The 16,762-nt window shown below is 52.2% G+C and overlaps 1 protein-coding gene across 1 annotated transcript in view; it reads left to right on the plus strand.

The window, feature by feature from the left end:
- The first annotated feature begins 507 nt into the window (after positions 1-507).
- The window catches only part of TMEM102 (transmembrane protein 102), a 43,213-nt gene continuing 26,958 nt past the window's right edge, over positions 508-16,762 (plus strand). Inside the window, exon 1 of the mRNA XM_085636760.1 lies at positions 508-1,517. The gene's annotated coding sequence lies outside the window, so the exon portion shown is untranslated. The remainder of the gene's footprint in view (positions 1,518-16,762) is intronic.

Raw genomic sequence — 16,762 nt, forward strand, 5'->3', positions numbered from 1 at the left:
CCACTGGATGCTTGCGTTGGTATCCTTCATAATGCTTTTTGACTAATCCTTCTTTCTTAAAGAGGACCCTTAATTGATATTTTATGGCCTATAACTCAAGCATGTCATTTACACGGAACTACAAATCCCAGCATGCAAAGTTTTTATGAACGACAGCTCCAAGTAAACACCGTACCCACAGAACTTAAACTCTCAGTGTACATAATCACGAGGACTACAACTCCAAGCATTCGAAGAGTTACAGCTTCCATTGAGTGTTTTGTGAAACTGCAACTCCCAGAATACACAGCGCTCTGGTGCGTGACCTAAATATGGCCACGCCCAGTCCCAAGAAGGCAGACGGGCGACGGCTCTCTGGGAGTACAGTCCGCATATTACCCAGTCCTGGTGTGTGCAAGAAGCAGCACCGCTGCACGTGAGTCCCCCCCAGTGTGAAAGGCATTAAGAAACACACCACAGTAACAGACCAGTAGTAACCCTGCCCGGCTACTCACGCCCTCGGCCTGTGCCTCCCCCCGCCGTGGGACAATAAAGGGCTCTGTGTGTGCTACTGGGGCGGGCTGTCCGCCCCTCCTCTCTCACAGGGCAGAGGTCCAGGCCCTCTGGGGGCAGAGGGAGGGGGAACCTACAGGAGACTAATCTCTGCTTAAGGAAAGGGGCAGGGCCGCTGGCACTGCCCCCTGCTGCCCTCACGTCTGCAAATAGACCAGAGGAGGAGCGCGCACACGGGAGAGTCACCTGCCTGCACCGTGCCTTCCTCTCAACCTAGCGCCTCCTCCACAGGAGATCCGCTCGGAGCACTGTGGCACGCCCCTCTCAGCGTAGTACCTCCTCTACACAAGATTCCCTCGTAGCACTGTGGAATAGCCCTCTCAACCTAGCGCCTACTCCTACACTGGAGATTTTCCCGTAGCACTGTGGCGCGCCCCTCTTAGCGTAGTGCCTCTTCTACAGGAGATCCCCTCGTAGCACTGTGGCACAGGCATACACTACCCGCGTTACCACCAGACCTCTACCCAGGCACCCCAAGGGAAGCCCCTCTCCTCCTGCAGCCCCGAGGAGACTCCGCCAGCCCTTCTCTCCCCCACACTTCTCTCCTTACGCCACAGGAGACTCCCCCAGCCCTTCTCTCCTCCCCTTACCCCCAGGGGACTCCCCAGCCCTCCCCTTGACCTGGGCCAGCCCTGGAAGCACACACCTGCCAGGCTGCGCCTTTCCGGGCCGCCAGGATCCATTTCCTGCTGTTGGAAACTTGTCTTTTAATCCCCATCGGCTTCAGGTCTAAAAGTCCTAATGTAGTTTTTAGAAGATAAAAAAAAAAAAAAGACGCTCCTGGACATCAGCGCCCGGGACGGTGCATCCCGGTTCTTCCGGGGTCCAAAGGCTGCGGTTAGATGGTGTCTGCGCCCGGGCGGGGTTCGCCGCCGACCCTCACTGGAGTGGGGGTGCCTCGCCCCCGAATGTCTCCGCGGATCTCCCCGCTGCACCTGCTGCTCAGCAGAATGGGGGCGCTACAGGTAGGTGCGTGCTGGTGGCCGTCTCTCCCAGAGACATCGGCTCAGATTGTGTGGTTCCGGAAGGGCGGGAGGTGTCACATGAGTGTGGCTGTGTGTAAAACCCTCTGCACTTGTGACGTGTGACTCCGTCGCTGTTTTCTGTCACACGTTTATATATAGTTGCATCGTTTTAAAGTCTCTTTGGAGCAATTCGTTCATTGCTGTTTTGAGTTTGTATTTCCAAAGCGAAGCACTGACTGCGGTTTAGTTTCCCAACTTGTTACCGTCCGACATAAAAATACCAGCCATGATGGTAAAATGCTGGCCAGTTGGTAAACCTACCGCTGCTACGTGGACACAACCGTGACGACGTTTCAATCAATCAAAACGTTTTAAGCGCGCTACTCGCCTGTAAGGGTCTCAAGGCGCCGGGGGTGGTGGGGGGAATGCAGCTTCTGTCAGTCGGAGAGCCAGGTCTTGAGGGTCTTCCTGGATGTGCAGGGTGGGGGGCGCCTGATGTCGATCGGCAGCTCGGTCCAGGTCTTGGCCGCGATGTAGGAGAAGGTTCTTCCACCTGTTCTTGCTCTGCGGATGCGTGGAGGTTTGGCGAGGTCGGCGTATCGGAGGTTCCTCTTGGGTTCGGTGGTTGAGGGGGTCCGGTGTTGTGAAGGCATTTGTAGGCGTGGGTGCATATCTTGAAGGTGACTCTTCTCGACGGGGAGCCAGTGGAGGTTCTGCTGGTGTTGGGTGATGTGATCCCGGCGTAGAGAGTGTTTCCGTACTCCAGTCTGCTGGTTATGAGTGCGTGGGTGACACTCTCCCTTGACTCGGGGGTGGGGGTTTATCCATTTGAAGGTCTTGCGGAGGTTGTTGAAGCAGGTGGAGGCGGCAGCGTTGACCTGTCGGGCAATGGAGAGGGAGATGTTGAGTACGATGCCGAGGTTTCGGTCATGGGGATGGGGGGCTGCCGAGTGCGGTGGGCCACCAGGTGTTGTCCCATGCAGAGGGGGAGGGTCCGAGGACGAGGATCTCTGTCTTCTCCCAGTTGAGCTTCAGGCAGCTGCTGCTCATCCAGGCTGCGACGTCCCTCATTCCTTCTTGGAAGTTGAGGCTGGGGGTGATGGGGTCCTTAGTGAGGGAGAGGATGAGCTGGGTGTCGTCAGCGTAGGATACTATGCTGACTCCGCGCTGTCTGACGATGGCGGCGAGGCTGGCCATGTAGATGTTGAAGAGCGTGGGGCTGAGCGGCGATCCTTGGGGTACTCCTCAGTTGATTTCCGTGGGTTCGGAGAGGAAGGACGGCAGTCTGATTCTTTGGGTTCTGCCGGTTAGGAAGGAGCGGAGGCAGTCGAGGGCGGTTCCCTGTATGCCTGCGTCATTATGTCTGGTGGTGTGGGTGCGGAGGGAGATGGTGTCGAACGCTGCAGAGAGGTCGAGTACGATCAGGGCTGCGGTATGTCCTTGGTTGAGGAGGGTGCGGATGTCGTCTGTGGCGGCAAAAAGCGTGGTCTTGGTGCTGTGGTTGCTGCAGAATCCGGATTGGGAGGGGTCGAGGATGGAGTTTTCTTCGATGAATTTTGTTAGTTGGGCGTTGACGGTCTTCTCTGTGACTTTGGCCACAAAGGGAAGGTGGGAGATGGGCCGGTAGTTCTTGAGGTCCGTGGGATCTGCTGAGGGCTTCTTGTGTAGGGGTCTGACCTCTGCGCATTTCCAATCGTCAGGGAAAGATGCCAGTTTCGAAGGTGGGGTTGATGGTGCGTCACAGTTCCGGGGCATGGCGGCTCTGTGGAAGATGTGGGTGGGTCCATGGGGGCTCCTGAGTGGATGTCTTTCATGGTCGACGCAGTGTCTTCAGTGTTGACTGGGGTCACGTAGGAGATGGTGGGCTGGGCGACGTTGCTGGAGGTGGGGGTGGTTTCGGAGTCAGGTGTCTGGTCGGTGAAGTTGTCGTAAAGGCCTTTGACTTTCAGATGGAAGTAGGAGCCGAGCTTGTTGCAGAGGTCCTGGGAGGGGCTGATGTCCGTGGATTCGCTGGGGGGTTTGGTGAATTCCTGGATGACGCAGAAGAGTTCTTGGAGTTGCTGGAGTTGGCGAGGATCTTGTTCTGGAGATAGGTCCTTTTGGTGGATCGGATGCGCTGGTGGTAGTCTGTCATGGCGTTCTTGTAGGCAGTGTGATCTTCTGAGGTTTTGCTGTTTCTCCACTTCTTCTCGAGACGTCTAGAGGTGCGTCTGGATGCCATGCGGCCTTCCTGAGGTGCTGTTTGTCGGGGTTAAGTAGGGGCGCGTGCTCCTCTGCACAGTTGGTGATCCATCCATGGAATTGTTTGGCTGCGATGTTGGTTGAGGTGGTGGGGGCAGCACGGTTGAGGGTGGAGTTGAGTTGCTACTCAGTGACTGTGCTCCAGTTTCTTCGTTGAGGGCGGGGTGCAGGTTTGGGCTGCGTGGGTTTGTTGACGAGGAAGTGTACGCAGTGGTGGTCTGTCCATGGAGGTTGCGTGGTGTGGCTGAAACGGATGTTGTTCCCACCTGCGAAAAGGGAGTCGAGGGTGTGTCCTGCCTTGTGGGTAGGGGCGTCGATGAGCTGTTTCAGTCCGATGTTGGCGAGGTTGTCCAGGAGGGTGGTGGAGTTGGGGTTGTCGAGGTGGAAGTTCAGGTCTCTGATGAGCATGGAGGCAATGGCGTGGGGTGCAATGAGGTCCGCGATGGCGATGGTCATGGCGAATGAAGCACAAGGTCCTGGGGGTCTGTATGCGAGGGTACCGCGCAGGGACTATCTGGGAGTGAAGGTGTTCTTTGGTGGAGGAGGGGTTGCTCGTGGTGGAGGTGGAGAGTCGGAGGGAGCTCTTGTGCGCAATGGCGAGTCCTCCTCCTGGGCGGTGTGGGCGGTCCTTCCTCCGTATCTTGTATCTGTCAGGGATGTTGGGGGCAGGGTAGGCGTTGGTCGAGGTTTCTGTGTAGAAGGTGATGTCGCGAGAGGGTGTCGAGGAGGTCCCAGATCTCTACGCCGTGTTTGTGCAGGGAGCACACGTTGAGGAGGATGCATGTAGGAGAGTGGCATCGACTGCATAGTTGCCCCCAACTTTTTGCTGATGTTTTGACTGTTTTCTGACTCTAGCCAGGCTTTGGCCCTGCCATCCAGGACCCCAGACTATCTGCTTCCTCTCTAAACTGATGTGAGTACCCTAGGTACATATCAATTGGATACTGAGGACACCCTATCAGCCCTTTGTAGATGGTACCCAGGGCATGGGTCCCTCAGAGGCCTACCAGCGGCTGCAGCACTTATTGTACCACCCCTGGGACAGCCATACAAACTGACACCGCCAGACCACTACTGTAGTCTGGGTAAGGTGGTGCTTGCACCCCTAACAGGGATATAGGTATCCTGTATCCCACTTAAATACAACAAATATATCCTCATAGGTCACCCCTAAGGCAGGCCTTGCTAATCCTACAAGGCAGGGTGCTGAGATATGTGTGAGGGGGAACCCCTACTTAGTAGGGCCCCTCTGCAACCTTCGTAAAACTATTGCTGGGTTGTTTGCAGTGTAGCCATACCATATACTCTTAAGCGTATTATAAGTAATCACGATAGCGTGATAACTTGAGAGTGGCTGCACAGAACCATGTTGTGTTTGGTGTCAAACATGTAGGAATCATACCCCCAATCCAGCCATGGGAGTGAGGGCATGATTCCCCCCTGCTAGAGGGGCGATATGGGAAAAGCGGCAGATTTTAGACCCCAATTTAAAAGTGCACGTAGTACAAAATGGATGCTACCCGCCACCCACACAGCTCTGGCCGCCTGTTGCTGGGCAGAACTCCAGCCACGGCAGCTGGACAATAGGGATCTTGTTGCAGGGAGGTGCTCCCACCTCCCCAGACAGACTATGTGGACTGGAACTGGGTGAGTGCACCATAGGATGTCTTTCAGACTTGCACTTAGGCTTCTCCAGTGCCTACTTCTGCATACACCGGCTCAAACCGGTTCAGGGGCATCCTGTCCCCTGCCCAGGCAGGAAAACACACAAAGGGGAGAGGGTGTAGCCACCCTTTCCTGCCTGAACTCCCATTGGTGGGCTCTGATTCAGACACTCCCCTAATCCCTGGAAAAAGGTGTGTACAGGGTCCCCAGAACCTCAGATTAATATTGGACTTCACAGACTTGAACCTTCGACTTGCTGCCGCTCAGCTGAATGAAGAAATCTCCCTTGGGGTAAAGGAGTTACCCCCCTGCTTGGCAGGCACCTGAAACACTGCAAGTGACCCAGTTGGAACTCCGCTGCTCCTACGGACATCGAAGACTTCTGCCTACCTTGAGGTGGGTTTCCAAGCATCACAGAGGCCAGTGACTGTGCACAGCAAAGCTCAGCACTGTGGACCCCGTGGGTGCCGAGATCCCCAGGACACCGGCCACCTCTTGCACACGACCCCGACCAGTGGGGAAGTTGTGCTTTGGCCCATTATTGAGCCAACCTCTCAGCATCATCTGTGCCAAAGATCAACGCCCTAGCCCGCTCCGGCGACCCGTGAGCGCATCTTTACGCACGCCAAATTGCTGCCTCCCGCGGTCCCTTGTCTCTCGACTGGTGGGCCCTAGCGGAGGTCAATCTTCACTTTAAAGGGCTCCCCTGGTTGCTCCAGGCCTGCTCTACAGTCTCCTCACCGGAGACCTTGCTCGGACCTCGTGGGTCTGCACCGTAGCTGTTTTGTGATCCTTGCGTGGGTTGCGGTTGCCAAGGCTTAGTGGATCCAATCCGGACACTAACACCGCAGCGGCCTTCATCCTTCGTGGGACAGTCACCCTCCAGAAGCTGACCTTCCTTGAAGCCTCCAGGACCCCGTGGCTGCCGATCCAAGCTACCCATCTTCCACCTGGAAGCACCCGACATTGAAGGGCTCTTTCTCCTGAGCCCCCTGGTCACTGTGCCGTGACCCAGACTCTGTCCCCTCTGCTTTCAGGTCCTTACCTTCAAGATCTACATCTTCAATCTGCACGACATCGACGACACTTCATGCCAGCAGCAGTTCTTCACCTTTTTCCATTGAAAATGAGATTGCGACCCGACATCGAAAACGACCTATGCACCCGGCTTCCCTGGGGCAGGTAACAGTGGTACCTCGGTACTGTCGTGGGTGTGGGCCCTCCAAGAGCTTAACTCTAAGCTGCTGAACTTGAACTCCTGCTAGAAGTGTTTAGATTCTTGCAATTTCCAACCGCAACATTCTCCATAGGGTTTAATAGAGATCCCGATAGTAGTTTATACCACTGCACGCGTCTCCCTTGGGTCCCCTTCCTCACTACCTTGGATGGTTTCGTAAGGGGCCAGCGACCCTAAGTGCCCTAAGCACTGTATGTAGAATTGTCGTGGTTCTTATACCACTTTTTTAATATATGGTTTTGTCCCCCCCTGGGGCCCTATGATTCCAGTGCTATTTATTGTAACTATCAATGCTTGTTTGAATTGTATCTCTACCTCCAGTTTCATAAAGAGACTAGTGGGATTATTCTTAGAATAAATACATATATTTTATATATACCTGTATGGACTACTCTTTCATTTGGTTATTCAAGAGGTTATCTATGGTAAAACAATAAGCTTAACACTCCTTCAAGACTTAGCCTGAAGGCTGCTCTCCACAGCTACCACTAGGATAGCTTTCTTTAAAGGTTGTCTTAAACCTATCATCAATAGGAGTCGAATTGGACTGGTGCAAGGTGTCCCCTATAACTAGTGGACAGCATATGCCAGGCCAACTTCTCACATTGGTGTGCAGCGGTTGGATTCAAGCTTGCCATTGTTTTACCAGATAACAAATTGAATTTCTAAAGTGAAAGCCACTTTGGTACTAACGGTACATATAAATTTAGCTTAGAATACAATAAGTTCTACTGAACTTGGAGTTGTGTGTAGAGGGCTTAGCACACCTTGACTACAACTCAAGAAAGGGTTTAGAAGTCAACACCTAGTGTAGGTACATGCAACAATCCACTACACTAGAAATGTCTTCAGGATCAGGAGCCCATAAGGCCCTGGAAGGACCTTCAAAGGTCCCAGTCGACAGGTATGACAATCTCACTTTTGCTGAGCTTAGGGAGATGTGCACTGCTAGACATTTGAACACAACCAAAGGTGCCAACACTCAACGTCTCAGAGAAATTCTGCTCATTGCAGACTTCAAGCAGACTTTAGTGTCTGATGGGGTACACAGGTTGGGTGGGCATCCCACAGAAGAGGACACCCAGGTGGTGGACTCTGATGAGGACCAGGAAGAGGAAAATGAACTTGACCTGGATGAACCAGACCACTCACAACATGGAGGTGATGGCCCAAGGGGCACTCCCTCCATCCCTAATGGGAGAGTGGTGGATCCAAACAGAAGGGACAGATCCCCCTCAGAGGAAACTAACCATTCTAAGAGATCCACAAGGACCTCTGCCTCTTCTCAGAGAAGAGAGTCCTCCCAAGAGAGGAACAGCAGACTGATCCAGTTTGAGCAAGCTAAGCTTCAGCTCAGGAGAGAACAGTTAGCATTAGACAGGGAGTCCCTGGAGCTTCAGAAAGCTTCAAGAAAGTGGGGTCTAGAGACCCCTGGTGGCAGTAATAATACCCCTAGAGTTAGAGAGAAAGCTCCTGCCAACAGGAACCTGCATAAGATTGTGCCCCCCTATCAGTCAGGGGATGACATCCATAAATGGATCACTGCACTTGAAAGGGCCTGTAAAGTTCAAAGGGTCCCAGTAGTTCAGTGGGCAGCAATCTTATGGCTCTCCTTTGCTGACAAAGGAAGAGACAAGCTCCTCACTGTAAGAGAAGAGAATGCTGATGATGATTATATCTTGAGAAATGCTTTGATAGATGGGTTTGGTCTAACCACTGATCAATATAGGTTAAAGTTCAGAGCTACCCAGAAAGCACAAAATCAAGATTGGGTAGACTTTGTAGATTGTGCTACCAAGGCTCTGGACGGTTGGTTAAATGGCAGTAAAGTAAATGATTACCAAGGATTGTACAATCTCATCATGAGGGAGCAGATCCTTAATAACTGTCAGAATCAGCTATTGCATCGGCACCTGGTGGACTCAGATCTGACCTCTCCCCAAGAATTGGGAAAGAAGGCAGACAAATGGGTCAGAACCAGGATCAAGCAAAAGGTCCAGCCCTTGGGGGTGCAACTAAAAAGGAAGATGCCAAAACCTCTGAGAAGGGTGGGGAAAAGGGAAAAGACCAGCAGTCTTCAACAGGTCCCCAAAAAGCAGCATCTGATAATTCCCAATCCAACAAAGCTAAACAGCCAAGGAAGCCATGGTGTAAAATCTGTAAGCAGAAAACCCATTGGACTTCAGACTGTAATAAGGCCAAAGACTCCACAAGTACCACTACACCTGCCCCTGTTAAATGGTAGCGGCAGTTTCAGTCGATAACCTTTCAAGTATTTGCCCGGCGGTAATCGCCTCTTATACCACTCGATAATTTACCAATGAAAGAGGCAGGCGCCGGAGACTGGAAGGCAGGAAACAAAGTTTTATTCCGTCGGAGCAGAACACATCAGATCAGACAGCAAGGTATCGTCACGAGGTGCTCTAACTGCATCTCTGAGACCTAGTCTCTTATACACTGGTTTATTGCTTTATTACACATAGTACATTCTTGAGATTCCCTTGATGCATGGGGGAATATCCCCTGAAGCCCCGGTTCAGATCCGATCCCATACATGGATACAGTAGAAGTTCCCACCCCACCCACAGTAGGAGATGGCTATTGCGCAGCAGGGTATTCCGTCAATTCCCGGGGGTGTGTGTGACCGGTCGGGTCTCAGGGGGTAGGGGCTTTGATCTACTGTAATCCCTTTGATGTGGGGTGTTTCCCTTACAGTAGGGGCAATAAACTGCATCCGCAGGGCTAGGTGATGGCCTGGGACCAGTTCAGACAATGGGGCGCAGAGGAAGGGGGTTATCAAAGGAGAGGCATGACCATGTATGGGATGTCGGTCGGATGTGGTTCCGTAGCAGGGTCGCGCAGAAGGAGAGAGTTTATGGCCTGTATGAGAGAGCGGGGGTGGCCAGCGCGCAGGGGATGATCGCAGCGCCAGGGGAAAGCGCTGGCGATCGAGAGTGAGCGGGGAGAGAGAGTGGGGTGCCTAAAATGGCGGCCGTGCATTCGCTATGCGTGGCGCTGGGGAGAGGCAAGATGGCGCAGATAATGTTCAGTTTGCACGCTAAATTTCCACACCCCTAAGGCACCTGTTCCCCCTAGTCCAGCTATAGGTGGTGGTACACAGAACAATTGTATAGTATGGTTTACCCTGGGATCTGGAGAGGACTCTGGCCTAGTCAGAATGCCTACTCAGGCTGTGTTGGTTTGTGATGGGGACCTGTCCCTATTTGTGAGCCCCAGTGGTCTGGGCAAATACAAACAACAGCCTAGAATAAATGGAAGGGAGTCTCTAGCATACAGGGGCTAGTGTCACCATGGTGACTAAGGACCTTGTGGACCCTAGCCAAATTATACTTGGAGAAACTTACCAGGTGACCAATGCGAGCAATGTCAGTACTAACCATGCTCTGGCAGTTGTTAACTTCTCTTGGGGAGGGGTAACTGGCCTAAAGAAGGTTGTGGTGAGTGCAGACCTACCAGTAGAATGTTTGCTAGGGAATGATTTGGAGACCTCTGCATGGGCTGAGGTGGAGCTGACTACTCATGCAGCAATGCTGGGTATCCCTGCAGAAGTGTTTGCCCGGACAAGGACAAAAGCTAAGCTGACAGAAACTGAACAGGCCTTGGATCCTGGAAAAATGGACCAAGGACCTTCCAAGAGGAGGAGTAGCAGGGGTAAGGCAGTGCCTTCCCCCCAGGATCAGTCTGAAGAGACTCTTGTAGCAGAATAGGATCTGACACCTGAAGAAGGAACTGTCTCAGATGAACTTGAACCTGATCAGGTTGAGTTTTTGGGGACAGGGGGACCTTCTAGGGCAGACTTGAGCCTGGAGCAGCAGAGCTGCCCCACTCTTGAACCCCTCAGACAGCAGGCTGCTGCTAAGGCTGCTGGGAATGCTGGTGAAACCCATAAAATATATTGGGATGATGGACTCCTTTACTCTGAGGGTCGAGACCCCAAGCCTGGTGCAGCCAGGAGGTTGGTCATACCTCAGAAGTTTAGGGGTTTCCTGCTCACGCTAGCCCATGATATTCCCTTAGCAGGACACCTAGGCCAAAATAAGACTTGGGACAGACCTGTCCCTCATTTTCATTGGCCTCAGATGAGTGAGGACTGTAAGAGCTTTTGTAGCTCTTGCATTACCTGCCAGGCCAGTGGCAAGGCAGGTAAGTCCACAAAGGCCCCCCTGATACCACTACCTGTGGTGGGGGTTCCCTTTGAACGGGTAGGGATTGACATTGTTGGTCCCCTTGACCCACCAACAGCATCTGGGCACAGGTTTATACTGGTGGTAGTGGATTATGCCACCAGGTACCTAGAAGCTAATCCCCTTAGAACCATCACAGCACCTGTGGTGGCAAGAGCCCTCCTGGGAATCTTTTCCAGGGTGGGTTTCCCTAAGGAGGTTTTGTCTGACCGAGGTACAAACTTTGAGTAGTTACCTCAAGGCAATGTGGAAGGAGTGTGGTGTTAACTACAGGTTCACCACCCCTTATCACCCTCAATGCAATGGGCTTGTTGAGAGATTTAACAAGACCCTAAAGGGTATGATCAAAGGGCTCCCTAAAAAGCTTAGGCGAAAATGGGATGTTCTTCTGCCCTGCCTTCTCTTTGCATACAGGGAGGTGCCACAGAAGGAGGTCGGTTACAGCCCTTTTTAACTTTTTTGTTTGGTCACCCTGTCAGAGGGCCACTCTGTCTAGTGAAGGAGGGATGGGAGTTACCTCTCAAGCCCCCTAAACAGGATATTGGGGACTATGTAGTTGGTCTCCACTCCCGGATGGCTGAGTACATGAAGAAGGCGACAAAAAACCTTGTGGCAAGTCAGGAATTGCAAAAAGCCTGGCATGACCAAAAGGCTGTACTGGTGGTGTACCAGCCAGGACAGAAGGTATGGGTGTTGGAGCCAGTGACCCCAGCAGCCCTCCAAGACAAATGGAGTGGACCCCATACCATATTGGAACAGAAGGGAGAGGTCACCTAATTGGTGGACCTTGGCACTCCCAGAAGTCCCCACAGGGTACTTCATGTAAACAGACTGAAACCATATGTGGACAGGGCTGACATGGGCTTGCTCATAGCAACGGATGAGGGACAGGAGGAGGAGAGTGACCCTCTCCCAGACCTGCTCTCTCACAACCCTGATGATGGGTCAGTAGATGGTGTAGCCTTGGCAGGCAGCCTCACTGCCCAGCAACAGTCTGACTGCAGACAAGTTCTCCAGTCATTCAGGCATATGTTTTCACTGACTCCAAGTCAGAGCACCTGGTGCACTCATGAAGTGGACACTGGGGACAGTCTGCCTGTGAAGAATAAGATCTACAGGCAACCTGACCATGTCAGGGACTGCATAAGGACAGTCATCCAAAAGATGTTGGAATTGGGAGTTATTGAGCCCTCCGACAGCCCTTTGGCTAGCCCAGTAGTCCTGGTACCCAAACCTCACACCCAAGATGGCAAGAGAGAGATGATGTTCTGTGTAGACTACAGAGGACTCAATGCAGTCACTAGGACTGATGCACATCCCATTCCCAGAGCAGATGAGCTCATAGATAAATTGGCCTCAGCCAAATATCTGAGCACATTTGATCTGACAGCTGGCTACTGGCAGATAAGGTTAGCTGAATCTGCAAAAGCCCAAACTGCATTTTATACCCCTGGTGGGCACTATCAATTTATTGTAATGCCCTTTGGTTTGAAAAATGCACCTGCCACTTTTCAAAGGTTGGTGAACCAAGTCCTCTCAGGCCTGGATGACTTTAGTGCAGCATATCTAGATGATATTGCTGTCTTCAGCTCCACCTGGGAAGATCACCTGATCCACCTGAGGAACGTTTTGGAAGCCCTGCAAAAGGCAGGACTCACTATCAAGGCTACTAAGTGCCAGATAGGGCAGAGTCAGGTTGTGTACCTGGGTCACCTTGTAGGTGGAGGCCAGTTTCAACCACTACAGAGCAAAATCCAGACCATCATGGACTGGGTTGCTCCAACCACCCAGACTCCGGTCCGAGCTTTCTTAGGCCTGACTGGTTATTACAGAAGATTTGTAAAGGGATATGGATCCATTGTGACCCCCTTAAATGACTTAACCTCTAAGAGGATGCCCAAGAAAGTTCAGTGGACTGTCAGCTGTCAGAAAGCTTTTGATGACCTAAAACAGGCCATGTGCTCTGCTCCAGTGATCCAAAGCCCCAACTACTCCAAAGAATTCATAGTTCAAACTGATGCATCTGAGGTGGGGGTAGGTGCTGTATTATCACAACTGAATGAAGAGGGCCAGGATCAACCAGTAGCTTTTATTAGCAGAAGGTTGATCCCCAGAGAGAAACGTTGGTCAGCTATTGAGAGGGAGGCCTTTGCTGTGGTCTGGGCCTTGAAGAAGCCGAGGCCATACTTGTGTGGCACTCACTTCATTGTTCAAACCGACCATAAGCCCCTCCTATGGCTAAAACAGATGAAGGGTGAAAACCCCAAACTACTCAGGTGGCCCATTTCCCTACAGGGGATGGACTATACAGTGGAACATAGACCTGGGAGCAACCATGCCAATGCAGATGGCCTCTCCAGATATTTCCACTTAGAACATGAAGACTCAGATGGTCAAGGTTAGTTTAATGTCCCTGCGTTTGGGGGGGGGGGGGGGTTATGTAGGAGAGTGGCATCGACTGCATAGTTGCCCCCAACTTTTTACTGATGTTTTGACTGTTTTCTGACTCTAGCCAGGCTGTGGCCCTGCCATCCAGGACCCCAGCCTATCTGCTTCCTCTCTAAACTGATGTGAGTACCCTAGGTACATATCAATTGGGTACTGAGGACACCCTATCAGCCCCTTGTAGATGGTACCCTAGGTACCTAGGGCATGGGTCCCTCAGAGGCCTACCAGGGGCTGCAGCACTTATTGTGCCACCCCTGGGACCGCCATACAAACTGACACCGCCAGACCACTACTGTAGTCTGGGTAAGGTGGTGCTTTCACCCCTTACAGGGATATAGGTATCCTGTATCCCACTTAATACAACACCTATATCCTCATAGGTCACCCCTAAGGCAGGCCTTGCTAATCCTCCAAGGCAGGGTGCTGAGATATGTGTGAGGGGGAACCCCTACCTGAGTAGGGCCCCTCTGCAACCTTCGTAAAACTATTGCTGGGTTGTTTGCAGTGCAGCCATACCATATACTTGTAACCGCATTATAAGTAATCGCGATAGCGTGATAACTTGAGTGGCTGCACAGAACCATGTCGTGTTTGGTGTCAAACATGTAGGAATCATACCCCCAATCTAACCATGGGAGTGAGGGCATGATTCCCCCCTGCTAGAGGGGCGATATGGTAAAAGCGGCAGATTTTAGACCCCAATTTAAAAGTGCACACGTAGTACAAAATGGATGCTACCCGCCACCCACACGACTCTGGCTGCCTGTTGCTGGGCAGATCTCCAGCCACGGCAGCTGGACAATAGGGATCTTGTTGCAGGGAGGTGCTCCCACCTCCCCGGACAGACTATGTGGATTGGAACTGGGTGGGTGCACCATAGGATGTCTTTCAGACTTGCACATAGGCTTCTCCAGTGCCTACTTCTGCATACACCGCCTCAAACCGGTTCAGGGGCATCCTGTCCCCTGCCCAGGCAGGAAAACACACAGAGGAGAGGGTGTAGCCACCCTTTCCTGCCTGAACTCTCATTGGTGGGCTCTGATTTAGACACTCCCCTAATCCTTAAATAAAGGTGGGTGCAGGGTCCCCAGAGCCTCAGATTAATATTGAACTTCACAGACTTGAACCTTCGACTTGCTGCCGCACAGCTGAATGAAGAAATCTCCCTTGGCGTAAAGGAGTTACCCCCCTGCTTGGCAGGCACCTGAAACACTGCAAGTGACCCGGTTGGAACTCCGCTGCTCCTACGGACATCGAAGACTTCTGCCTACCTTGAGGTGGGTTTCCAAGCATCCCAGAGGCCAGTGAGTGTGCTCAGCAAAGATCAGCACCGTGGACCCCGTGGGTGCCGAGATCCCCAATACCCCAGGACACCGGCCACCTCTTGCACAGCACACGACCCCGACCAGTGGGCAAGTTGTGCTTTGGCCCATTATTGAGCCAACCTCTCAGCATCATCTGTGCCAAAGATCGATGCCCTAGCCCGCTCCGGCGACCCGTGGGCGCATCTTTACGCACGCAAAATTGCTGCATCCCGCAGTCCCTTGTCTCTCGACTGGTGGGCGCTAGCGGAGGTCAATCTTCACTTGAAAGGGCTCCCCTGGTTGCTCCACGCCTGCTCTACAGTCTCCTCGCTGGAGACCTTGCTCAGACATCGTGGGTCTGCACCGTAGCTGTTTTGTGATCCTTGCGTGGGTTGCGGTTGCCAAGGCTTAGTGGATCCAATCCGGACACTAACACTGCAGCGGCCTTCATCCTTCGTGGGACAGTCGCCCTCCAGAAGCTGACCTTCCTTGAAGCCTCCTGGACCCTGTGGCTGCTGATCCAAGCTACCCATCTTCCACCTGGAAGCACCCAACATTGAAGGGCTCTTTCACCTGAGCCCCCTGGTCACTGTGCCGTGACCCAGACTCTGTCCCCTCTGCTTTCAGGTCCTTCTCTTCAAGATCTACATCTTCAATCTGCACGACCTCGACGACGCATCACGCCAGCAGCAGTCCTTCACCTTTTTCCATTGAAAACGAGATTGCGACCCGACATCGAAAACGACCTATGCACCCGGCTTCCCTGGGGCAGGTAACAGTGGTACCTCGGTACTGTCATAGGTGTGGGCCCTCCAAGAGCTTAACTCTAAGCTGCTGAACTTGAACTCCTGCTAGAAGTGTCTAGATATTTGCAATTTCCAACCGTGGCATTCTCCATAGGGTTTAATAGAGATCTCGACAGTAGTTTATACCACTGCACGCGTCTCCCGTGGGCCCCTTTCCTCACTACCTTGGGTGGTTTCGTAAGGGGACAGCGACCCTAAGTGCCCTAGGCACGGTCAGCAGAATTGTCTTGGTTCTTATACCACTTTTTTAATATATGGTTTGGTCCCCCCCTGGGACCCTATGATTCCAGTGCTATTTATTGTAACTATCAATGCTTGTTTGAATTGTATCTTTACCTCCAGTTTCATAAAGAGACTAGTGGGATTATTCTTAGAATAAATACATATATTTTATATATATACCTGTGTGGACTACTCTTTCATTTGGTCATTCAAGAGGTTATCCATGGTAAAACAATAAGCTTAACACTCCTTCAAGACTTGGCCGCTCTCCACAGCTACCACTAGGATAGCTTTCTTTAAAGGTGGTCTTTAACCTATCGCCTTAAGAGTCGAATTGGACTGGTGCAAGGTGGCCACTATAACTAGTGACCAGCATATGCCAGGCCAACTTCTCACAATGCATTTCAGGGCTTCTGTAGTTTTTGCATCCGGCAAAGGGGTGGTGACCATGGGGGTGCGTTTCCTCTCTGCAGTGGTGGGTGTCTTTGAAGTAGTGAGTGCAGGGGCCAAAGTTTTCTTATGGGTCCGCCTCCGGCTGCAGAATACCAAGGGTGCCTTGTGGTGATGTCACCCCATGCCTCTTCTAACCCCTGCACCTCTTGTCTCTGTGACTCATGAATACCAAGGGCGCCTATTCTCGGTTCCATCTCGTGCCCCTTTATTCTACCTCCCCTGCACTTCTTGTCTCTGTGACTCATGAATACCAAGGGTGCCTAGTCTCGATTCCATCTCATGCCTCTTCTAACCCCCTGCTACTCTTGTCTCTCTGAATACCAAGGCCGCCTAGTCTCGATTCCACCTCAGGTCTCTTCTTCTAACCCTCACTTCCTGTCTCTTTAACTTCCTGTCTCTGTATTTCACGAATACCAAGGGTGCCTAGTCTCAATTCCATCTCATGTCCATATCTTCTACCCCCCTGCACTTTTGTCTCTGTATTTCATGAATACCAAGGTCGCCCATTCTCAAATCCATCTCATGCCTTTTTCTTCTACCCCCCTGCACTTCTTGTCTCTGTAACTCATGAATACCAAGGGTGCCCAGTCTCAATTCCATCTCATGCCCTCTCTTCTAACTCCCCAAGAGTGCCTATTATGGATTCCACGTCATGCCTCTTTTT

This window comes from Triturus cristatus, chromosome 12 (assembly GCF_964204655.1).
Source record: "Triturus cristatus chromosome 12, aTriCri1.1, whole genome shotgun sequence".
Taxonomy (NCBI): Eukaryota; Metazoa; Chordata; class Amphibia; order Caudata; family Salamandridae; genus Triturus; species Triturus cristatus.